Consider the following 10,906-nt stretch of genomic DNA (forward strand, 5'->3'; position numbering starts at 1 on the left):
AACGTGATGTACTATGAGCTATGAAAGTCATGTCTCGTAGTCATAGTAATGGACTCAGTCATTCTGCAACGTATCATCATTAAGCACTTTACAAGTAACGTAATGTAAGCTGTAAGAGCTTGTACGAAGTATGCATCGTCACGCCCCATAGTCATAGCCATGACGCAGTCATTCTGCATTCACGCTTTGGCATTCTCACACGTAAGCAGTCGTACCTCTGCCGAATTTGCTTTTTCGACGCGAAGTGATTCGAACAGAACTGTCAAAACTAACTGCTTCGCTTTCTCCTGTAAACAGCGCACTTTCGACAAACGGCTCACAGGAGACGCAACCGACTCGGCGATACGCGATGTTTGCGAATGACGGTGCGCTGTTTAGTAGCAGGCCTCCGCATAGCTGTGTCCGTTCGGGCTTTCTCTGTTAATTTAGCCAGTGATTGAAACGCTCGCTGTATTTGAAAACCACAAGCCCGAATTACCAATTAAATGGTTTGGTTGGTTTGGTTTATGGGGTTTAACGTCCCAAAGCGACTAAGGCTATGAGAGACGCCGTAGTGGAGGGCTCCGGAAATTTCGACCACCTGGGGTTCTTTAACGTGCACTGACATCGCACAGTACACGGGCCTCGAATTTCTCCTCCAAAGAAATTCAGCCGCCGCGGCCGGGATCGAACCCACGTCTTTCGGGCCAGCAGCCGAGCACCATAGCCACTGAGCCACCGCGGCGGCCCACCAATTAAATGACTGTATTAATTGTTCTAAAATAGTTCTATAGTGCTCTTATATTAGAAGTACTATATGTTGTGTCCATGCAGTCCTCATTGGACGAGAGAGCTGTATAGCTTCTAGAGTGTCGCACACTACTTGTGAGATGGGAGTAAAAAACAGATCGCACCAGTATGGAAACAATAGAGACACAGAGTGACTCTGCACAGGCTACGCTGCTACAGTGTCATGCTTACACCGATAGGAAAGCCTTCACGCATGTCCCTCGTTTTCTGCAAGGAAAGAAGAACATGCAGTGACAGAGGTTTTTGTCACCCGGAGAAACAAATACACATTTTTTTGTTTGCGTTTTCTAACTGTCCTTGCATTACCATGCACTCATTGTGGTTTCTCTCCAGAATGTCTACCTCGTGACTTGTGTACATGTCGCCTCAGGTAGAAATAGGCAAGAAGGAGTGATATTTCTCGGCATACATTGAAGTAACGTAGAAATCATGAATTGGTAGCATTTAAAACAAAAATTAACAGCTCTGGTCTGAAGAAGCAAGAATTTCGATTTATGATTTGGCATGAAATTTCCTGATAACACAAAATTAAAAAAAATTCACCAGCGAATTTCTGCTGTTTCTTAATGCTGTAACCAAAACAGGTGTGCAAGTTTCCTAAATTAAGTCGTTCGTGTCTTCGTGTCTTAAATACCCCCTTCAGGCACTGCATTTGCTTTTGTGGGTGCGACATAAATACTGCCAAATCCTCTCATACACGAGGCGCAATGTCCACAGTTGTGGACGTAACAATACGTGCTAACATATTGTACTAGCATCTGAAAAATTATATGTGGGAATGTATCGAACGAAGCATGCGAAACGACGCAGAGAGTCGTTTTTAAAATGAATGTGTCCGTGTTCCACGCTTTCTCTCGTATGGCTCCGAAGGGAGTGTGTTTTCGTGTACTTTTTTTGCAAGAATGAGCCTTTGAACGTGTTTCAAATGTGCTTGTTTTTACATAACAACTTCTCATGACAGGAATGAGTCAAAAGAAGTATAACTGAGACCTCAAAAGGAATGTTGAGCCGGACTGATATTGCTTGTAAGGAAAGTAAGAGTTCCTCTGTAACACTCTTGACATGTGCCAGGCGAAAAAAGATGAAAAATTTTACTCTACTCGATAATAACGCCTGAAGGGCTTATGTCGCAATTTGTCGGATTTATGTTTACGTTGCAAATCTCATCCTTCCAGAACGAGCAATGAGGCATAAATGTCGTTTCGAGTTGCTTGCTTAGGCCTTTTTTCTTCCTCTTTGGTTTACTTTTTGTTTTTAGTGTGCAGCATTAACGCGCACTGAACAGAACTGAAGACAGGCCGCTTTATTTTCCAATCCTCCGGCGCTGAAGCATTTCTTACGTTCTATGTAAGCTTTTCAGTGTTCACTTCAAAACACCAGCCCGAATCGACACGCACAGCAATCAACCATAAAAAAAGAGTACTTACATATGAAATAGCTATAATCAGGACAAAATCACTGAGGGCATTAATGAAGCACTCCAAGCTGAAGATAAAATCGAAGAACCAGCCATTGCCTGCAAAAAAAGAGGGAGGAAAAAAAATCTATTGCTTCGTTGCGATAAAGTGCAGTTTACGTGGTTTTGTCACAAATTTAATGCTCAGTTTGACTGGAGCTTAAGAACTTTCTAATTACACCCTGGTAAATGTAAAATCGTCAAATAATACAAGGCTAGGATGGCGTAGTTAAAATGTGAAGCCCCTCTGTTATACCTGTTTGTTCGTAATACCTTCGCTTAAGGTGCAAGCGAAGGTACATACAAGAAGGTACGAGATTTTTCATGGTACGAGAAAAAACGAGTTCAAAGTATAGTTTGAGACAGTGTTGTCGGTAACGCGTTACAAGTAACGGCGTTACCGGTAACGCGTTACTTTTTTCGGTAACTTAGTAACGTACTCGTTACCATTTCGGAACTGTAACGGGTAACGTACTTACGTTAACATTTTTTGGTAACGTGAGGTGCCACGTTACTAGTTACTTTTTATTTCAATTTCCCCCCACCGCCTCTTTTTTAAAAAAACGCCGAAAATGATGTCACAAATAAATAAAATCTACCGGTGTTCTCGACGACCCTTGTTGCGGCTCGCATGCATGCCAAAAAACACCTGCCCTTGACGACTTGTCTTCACCCCCACACCACTCACACACACAACTCTCTCTAAAGAGTGGACGCATGCCGAGCCACCAATGGACCATTTGCAGAAATCTGTAAGTCAGTTTCTGCGTAAGCTTCTTTTCCAACCAAAAGGTCTCGTTCCCAGGCGACACTCTTGCATTCTTGATGGAAGCAGTTCCCTTTTCTGAGTAAACTCAGGAATGTCGCCAGTTTACTTCAAGATAGCCCCAAGAGAACCGCCGAAAGAGTACAATGGTACAGCACAGAAAAGGGGATTCTAGTCAACTGGTTGTTTCTATCTACAACTGCGGCTACGTTTCTGGTTATTGAGTTCCTAAGCGAGCGAAGCTGACCTTGAACACCTTGACGTAAACACTCGCATTTTTGCGATAATTATGCAGGTTCAAGTAAAAAAAAAAATGGTTTATGTTGGCAAATATATTTTTTCCAGAACTATGACATCTAAGCATTTCCTGATTTCTACACAATTTCCGCTAATTTAGTAAGCAGAAGCACACCAGAATTACTGTAAGTTTGTTGAGTTTAGCTGTGTTTTCTTTGTGAAGTTGGAATTATATGAAGTATGAGCTTTATAAAATTGTTATGTTGAGTTCTTACAGCGAAGACGCACTGATTAAAATTTATGGCCATGGAGTAACGGCAAAGTAACGTGCGATACTTTTTTTCGGTAACGGTAACAGTAACGCGTTACCTTCATTTGTAGGTAACGTAGGGCGGTAACGCGTTCTTTTATTTTTAGTGTAACAAGTAACGTATTTAGTTACTTTTTTTCGGTAACGCCTACAACACTGGTTTGAGATGCAGAACAAATAACTGGTGAATTGATGAAGCAAACAAGGGAAGGGGAATGAGGGGCTCGTTATAAATTATGACAGAAGCCAACAGCCACAGAAACCAAGAAGCACAGGGGATTTTTTTTTCCTTTTTCTTCTTCTCTTTCTTTTTTTCTTTTTCTTCTTTCTTTCTTTTTCTTCTTCTTTTTTTCTCATTACTTTATTTATTTTGTGGTGTTGATCAATTTAGAATATTACTGAATATGTTATCGCTTAAAGCTAATTGATAAGAAAAGCAGAAGAAAAAACAACCACTTGCCGCCGGTGGGATCCGAACCCACGACCTCCGAATTACGCGTCCGGTGCTCTACCTCTGAGCTACGGCGACGGCTGTCAAACCTTCTGCTTTCGGGGGTATTTATGTTTACAAGTAACCTAACCTTGAGAGTGTTCATCAGCGCCACCCACGTTCATAAGCGGCGGACGTAGAACGTCCTGAGTTACCGCAGGTGTGACGTAGAACGTCATCGAACGGAGAGGGTGGAAGCTGCCTGAGAACCCTCTTGATGGTTTTTCATATCAATATAACAGATACCGAAGGATCCGAAAAGCGGTCAGTGTTTGCTTATAAGCGAAATCTGGAAGTGTCGCTCAGGTTTAGGAGTTGACGAGTACAGAATGGTCAAGGCCGACGCACGATATCCACAACTGCAGATCAATTCCTGACAGATCTGTCCTTCGCAGGCCTGACTTCAGCTAGGACGGTGGTGACGGTGACGACAGTAAAGAGAATCCTGATAATTTTATCGGATTTCTTCTAAGCGTTTATTTTCGCAGTTAGTCCGCTGAGATTGCACGCGTAAGCCGGAATAAAGAAATTACTTCATTTAGAGTTCTGCCTGTGTGGACACATTCGAGCTGATGGTAGTCGGCAGAAAGATGTAGAAGCGGTCGCAACAACGGGCGTTGGAGCTTGCAACCATGTGAGCATTAATTATGCAGATTTCAAGTGAGAGAAAACAAAGGTACAAAGAAAGGAGAACTCAAGATGGCACTTGGGCGCAGTCGTTTCAAGTACTTGCTTTCCAGTCTCCTGGGCGGCGCTATACGAAGACTAAAACTGTCTAGACGCCATTGTTTTCTAGAGATGACTAAAATGAATTAGCGGCGGAAAAAGGCAGACAGCACGAATCTGGTCCACTATAATTTCCACCAGGCGCGCACAAGTTGATGGCGGCAAGTAAAAAGGAACAAAGTGCTATACGTCTGCTCGTAATATGCATGATACTTCAATTTCAGAGCGACTCTTTTGTAAAAACTAGGTAACGGCAGCCTCGCGCACAGACCACGCCATTAGGGACGACTGAACTGTAGCTCTGCACACTTTGAAGAAATTAGGCTAAACGTCCCGCGTTTTTCTCTCTTGAGCCGACGTTCACACGTGGCAATGAAGCAATTAACGAAGCTCCAGCCGCGCGCGATTTAGTACAGTGTTTGCTGTCGTGAGCGGCGCATGGCGGACAAAAGAGGAGTTTTGTGCTAAGCAAAAAGAACAGCGAGCAGCATAAGAACCAGAAAAACGCAAAAGGGATAATTAAGTCGAAACAACAAAGCAAAAATGAGGCGTAACAAAATCAGTAAAGAAAGTGAATGTCGGATTGAACACAAACGTGCCGACGAAAGCGCCAACGCGGCCGGGAGAGGGCGTTCGCATTTCGTGTTTTTTTTTTCTTTCGAAGCGATAGTGGTATACAGGGCACATTATTCGAAAAATGAGGCGGTGTCGCTATTGTGTGCAACCGGATACTCCGGTGTCCTTTAGCTTCCCTAGCCTCAGCATGTTCTCGTCACAAATATGAATAATTTGGAAGCTTTTTCGTTTCAAACCCCCTCGCAACACGGTTCTCGCGCTGGTTTTTCTTGTATTACGCGAATCACTGAACTCGTATATGGTTTTCGATTTATGGGGGTTTAACGTCCCAAAGCGACTCAGGCTATGAGGGACGCCGTAGTGAAGGGCACCGGAAATTTCGACCACCTGGGGTTCTTTGACGTGCACTGACATCGCACAGTACACGGGCCTCCAGAATTTAAATTCATATATGAAATGGCTGGTGCTCTGGACAACGTATTCACTATGAAATTTTTGTATTGAGCTTTTCAAAAAAAAAAACCTTTGAGTTAGTTCCTCATTCTTTACTGCTTGAAAAACTATCCTGGCGCCACCTAGATTGCTCCGTTATTGCACGGTTTAAAGAATATTTTCGTTTCAGACGTCAAGTGGTAGCACTAAAAGGAACGCAGTTTGATCGGGTAGACGTATCTACGCGCGTGCCGCAAGGGTCGGTGCTTAGGCCACTCTACTTTTAAATTCATATCAGCGATAATGGTGCGGTCTTTCATCAAAAATGCGTTATTTTCAAGCAACGCAAATGAATGAGTCGTGCGGCAGTTCACACGGTTACAAGTTTCACATCGTAGAAAACAGATGACCGAAAAGGCTTGCGGAAAGTCGAGCGCATCAGAAAGAACCAATACGCAGTAATTAAAACCTACGCCAGAAACACTATCCCGTCGGTAAGGACCGAGATTGGTTCTCTCTGAGTGCGTAAGCCCTATAGTTGCAACAAACTCGATTTTTCAGGCTCATCTTACGGTGTTTGCGGTTCGGGAGAAACTGCTTGTCGTTTTGAAAGAAACTCGAGCGAGCAGCAAGCGAAATGTGGCAGAGCCAGCAGACTCCAAGGAGAGAGGAACAACAATACTTGAGATACCCTGCTCAAGCGTGACTGTTTTTCGAAATTTTCGACGCTGACTGCAGCCGGGCAACGGCGCTTCCCGGTTTGGCGTGCAGCGAAAAACCGCTGTGTCAGCAATTGTTTCAGAGACGGTTTCCGCTTCCCTCAGCGGAAATGCTCAGCGTTTTTTTTTTTTTGTCGAAAAGTGCCGCCGATCCCCACTGCTGCTGCCGGCTTCAGAAGGGTCTGTGAAATGTCGCGACATAAAAAAAGGAAACAAGAAAGAAAGAAAAGTTCGCTTTCGTCTCACCGATAGTACACTGACGCGTGTCTGTGGCAGGAACTGGCAAACGCCGATGTGTAGCGTGCAAATCTCTCCGTTGTTTGTTTCTAATACCTGGTGTAATCTAATTCTTCAACTATTCGGATGGGTGTGACAGCGCTTGCGTCAGTGAAAAGTTTCTTTAAAGTAACCTTGCTTCCAGACACCAGTAATGCGCAGCCTTTCTAGTTTATGATTAACGCGTCGGGTTTTATAGCAGATGTATATAGGTAATATATCTTCCAATGATTCCCTTCATCAGTACCACATTAGAAAACGTGATTTCAATTTTCTTCTCCACAACTGTGGTGTCGAGCCAGCGGCCAATAACAGAGGAGTAGGGTTCGGTTTTCGTCGAGACTTTTGTCCTCTATAGTGTATTAATCTAGCAAATATGGCATCATATATTTCACGGTTCTCACCTGAGGTACGTTACAAAGATGCCTGTATAAAAATTTCCTGAAGTAAAGAGCGTTATCGTCTTTGTGTTAGGTCGGAATTGAAAACCTTTGCATTCACTTGCAGGATAGTGTTGCCCAGAATGGCCTGAGCCATAAAGGTCACGTGCGTCGTGGAGCGTGCTCTCTCGAGACGTCATCTGTTGTCACGTGTTCTGGGGCTGAAGAGTGAATAGTCACGGGTGCGGGTTCCAACACAACAATCATCGTCACTTACTTACAGCTGCGCAGCGCATGAACCTACATGAACAAGTTCAGAGGCACGTTGGGCAACACGAAGAGTCTATGTGTTGTCCGCGTGTTTCCGTTGTCTATTTTGGAATGAAAGAAAGGATAGCTCCCTTATTTCGTTTTCTAACCCTGTTTGAAGCAGTGATAAGGGTACCAGTACAATTTTTTCGAAATAATTTAGTTCTGACCCTCTCGACACGGGTCAAATGACCACAGAGGGCTCGTTTTCGAAAGCGCCCACCCAGAACTTCTTCCGGGTAATATAGCTGCCTTTCAGTGGCTCGAACTCGAAAGGGCCAGAAAATTTGTTCGAACTATGCGGAGTTCGAATTGAGGTGAGCCTTTTCAAAACCCGTGATGTAATTATGGAACCAAAGCGTCAGTCCGAACAAACTGGGTGTTAGAATTAACATAGTTGGAATTACCGCGAGGATACGGGATTCGCATCAAATGAGCACGATATACAACGGCTGTACCTATTCAAACGCCGTTTGCCACTAAGAAATGCCGCTATACAGCGGTCATTGATGTAGCTCTAAAAGCTCCCTAAAGGACTATAGACATCAAATTTTCGCTTCTGTGTTTTCTTCTTTCAAACGATGCGCTAGACATCCGTATACACGGAGCACACCATGGTATTCGCCTAGGGCCGCTGATTAATTTATAACTGAATTTCTTTTGGAAGCTGTTTCGGTTCTGGCTTCATCAACGGAACGATGGCTGTGACATGTAATTGACGTTTAGGTCACGTGAGGCACAAAAAAAAAAACGGCAATATAACTGCTCACCCGTCGTTTGTTGTAATTCTAGTTACTGAAGCCGGCTGGTTTGTAGTGGTGTAGTGAGTTAAAATAATGTGTCAGCATTTATATTACCGTTTTTCGTGCGTCACGTGACCTAAAAATCGTTGGATAGATGAAGCCGAAACAGCATGAAAAAATAAGTACAATTATAAATTTTTTAGATGTCGTAGGCGAAAATCACGCGGTGATTCATGCATTCTAATCCATAAAGCATCATTTGAAAGAAGAAAACACGCAACAAAAAATTGCGAGGACACTTCGGCAATTAAAGTGTGGAGAGGCGAAAACCGAGGACACTATGCTGTGACGACTTCCGGTGGATGTAACGTCACACCATTTCCAGGCTATATCGATACTCAAATTATACATCTCTGGGGAATCTTAGGAGTTAATTACGCTTAATTACACATTTTCCATCTAATTTGACACAAATCCGGCGTTTTTTCGACCTGTGACAATTTCCACTATGCCGTGACGATTTCTGGTGTAAGTGACGCCACATCGTTCCCGTGGCTATATCGACATCTTCGTTATTTCAACGCAATATTGACATTTTTGACTGTAATTAACTAATTGCTCTACAGTCATCAAACTTGGCTTCTAGGTTCATTTTTTCCTCCTCCATCTGGAGCAACCATTCGTTTTCTCCTATATTTTTAGTTCCCGAGTTAACGCGCTACCAATGGTGTGACACCCTGTGCTAACAGACGAAAGTATGAGCCATTAAAGGTTTTCGCCTTAATAATTTGTCTATAGTCCTTTAAGGGCAGCGAAGAAGTGCGCCTCGCTTACATCTACCAATCACAGTTGTCCTAACGGCAACGGCTGCTTCGCGGAATAGAGAACGCACTGAGTGTCTTGCCCATCCATGCCTTGCTCCGGATGAGGCCGCCGGTGTACAGCAGCAGACTGCAGCAGTTGAGGCACTGAACAGGAGAGAAAGCGAGCGCACGTGGAATTGTAAAAATCGCTTTGCATATTTTCACTGCCGAAAATTCAAGAGGAAGCGTTATCACGGGGGAAGCTATATTGACGTATGGGAGCAGGCAAACGGTCCTGATGATCGACTCATTAAAAATGCCTAAGTGGTCAAATCGGCCAAGGAGAGCCTAGATAGAGTCGTAATGTAAAACTTGAGTAATAATACGCTTGTAGAAAGTAGGATTCTAAGGTATAAAAATGATAAGGTTTTTAAGGCACCTAAAATATGCAAAAAGTGCTAACGCATGCGGCCGTTCAAAAAGAGGTATATGATAGTGAAAAGTGGATCACAACAATTCTTCGCGGGATTATATCCCTGTGGTTAGAAAATAGAAGGACGGAAAATGTTCGACAAATTAAATACAATAGTTAGACAACTTAACGATGCCTTACGGATTTACAAAGCAATGCAAGCAACTATATTCAGGCACGTAGGTAAGAGCTTTCATTTTTTTTTTCGAGAGGGGACAGATAACAGCTTGTGCAATGCCAATAGGAACACTGATAAGAGTATCCGAAGACAGAGGCTGGGTGAGCTGCCCTTGTATACGCACCTGCCTACATTTAGCTCAGCGAAGACTAGGAGAAGACTGTGTTAGCTGTCCCTCGGTTGCTCTAACAAATCGTGAACTAAATTATTTGAGCCAGATGTTATTTGAGTAAATCGGTCGTGTTGGTTTTTTTTAAGGTTTTAGGCCTCTGTTTTCACCTAATTCTCCCATTTTGGCCTTGTTTTTAATTTACCCTCAATTTTTAACCTTTTGATGCCCCTTTGGCTCTGTTAATGCATCTTGTTTTTATGATGTTGCCTGTTACTTTCGTGTTTCAATTTTTCCATACGCCGCGTAGCGACTTATCCCGTTTGCACTTCCTTGTGTTTTCGTTTATGTACGGATGGAGCATTGTTATGTCGTTTTTTTTTTCGCGTATTTTATACTGTGCTCCAAGCGTACCTAGGAGCTGTTCCCCATGTTTCCACGCCCACTCTTCCTATATACGTGGTGTTTCAGCGAATACTCTAAAAAATTTTCACAAATAGGCTTTTTGTGGCAAAAATATGGCTGTTGCGGCTACCAGTGTTGTTACCAGTGTGCTGTTGTTACCAGTGTTGGCGGATACCGGAAAAGCGATGCGTTGTTTTGAGTAGTGACCTGGTTAACTAATTTTCAATAATTATCTTTTTAGCTATAGAGTTAGGCGCCTAGGTGCAATCACAGATTTGTCGCCGGTCGTTAGTAATAGCCATATCAGGTTTTAGAATTTCAAAAACGCGGTTACCCTCGCCGTTGTGGCTCGACAAAATCTGGCTGCATCGTGCAAAAATACATAGGCTTTCGGAAGCATGCAGGCAAAGCAACCCCTACAGTGCTCGTAACTAGTCGAAAAAGCCAAGTCTTGTCAAGCCACAGCGCGAAGGGTAATTGCGTTCTCTAATTTTTAAAACTGATATGTCTATTACTAAAGAACGGCTACAAATCCCTAATTGCAACTAGGAGCCTAAGTCGGCTAGTTAAGAAGTTAATTATTAAAAATTAGTTAACCCGCTTCCTAAAGGGAAACTGCACAGGTTTTAGAGATCAACGAGCTTAAGAGGATCGAATGTGGGAAACTTGCAGCTAAAGCATGCGAAGTCTTTTTTGTGCTAACACTTGAAATACTGAAGTAATCGGCGAT

The sequence above is a fragment of the Amblyomma mixtum genome, chromosome 1 (assembly GCF_055824585.1).
Source record: "Amblyomma mixtum isolate Tamu chromosome 1, ASM5582458v1, whole genome shotgun sequence".
NCBI classification, from domain to species: Eukaryota; Metazoa; Arthropoda; class Arachnida; order Ixodida; family Ixodidae; genus Amblyomma; species Amblyomma mixtum.